Genomic DNA, 725 nt, shown 5'->3' with positions numbered 1-725 from the left:
AAAAAAAAGAAAAAAAAAAAACCCTTGGTCAAATACATAGTTTTCTCCCCAAATAATTCCTATCCATCACAGACATCAAGCAGCAAAGTGAGTAAGGCAAAATGAAAGCACAAGCAACCTGGGGGCATTGTGGTTTTAATTTTTGACAAGCAGGAAGTTTAGTTTGTGTGTAAACTAAAAATACAAACTATGGAAAGGATTATCGTATTTAGAGAAGGTGATCTTTGTTGTCTGGATTCACTTTTTAGTGACAAAAGCATCCTGATGCACAATGAACAGTCTGTTAGGTCATTCTTTTTTGCAGTAATCATATTCCACATCTTCTGATAAAAGAGAGGGCAATGAAGAACCACTTTGCTCCAGCAAATCTTCCTGTAATATTACCAATACCATAACCTCGAATATTGGAAACCCCTATTTGAAAGCAGACTGACAATAGCGGCTGAAGACTAAATAAGATATGGAGAAGTTTGACAGGAAAAGTGACCATAACTTCAAGGGAATGACATTTCTGCCATGGCTACCACAAAGAAAACTTGATCCTTTCAACAGATATCTTTGGAAAAAGGAGATAAAGCAATCTGATTGGAGGACATTTAGCATCATATTTACTTTTACAGATGAATTGAGTAAATTTGTCCTTACATCATTTTGAGCCATTTTAAGCATCATTTTCAAAATTATCTGGGATTATACAGTATTACAGAAAGCTAAAAAAAAAAAAA

The sequence above is a fragment of the Meleagris gallopavo genome, chromosome 1, assembly GCF_000146605.3.
Source record: "Meleagris gallopavo isolate NT-WF06-2002-E0010 breed Aviagen turkey brand Nicholas breeding stock chromosome 1, Turkey_5.1, whole genome shotgun sequence".
Lineage (NCBI taxonomy): Eukaryota > Metazoa > Chordata > Aves > Galliformes > Phasianidae > Meleagris > Meleagris gallopavo.
This window is presented reverse-complemented; position numbering follows the sequence as displayed.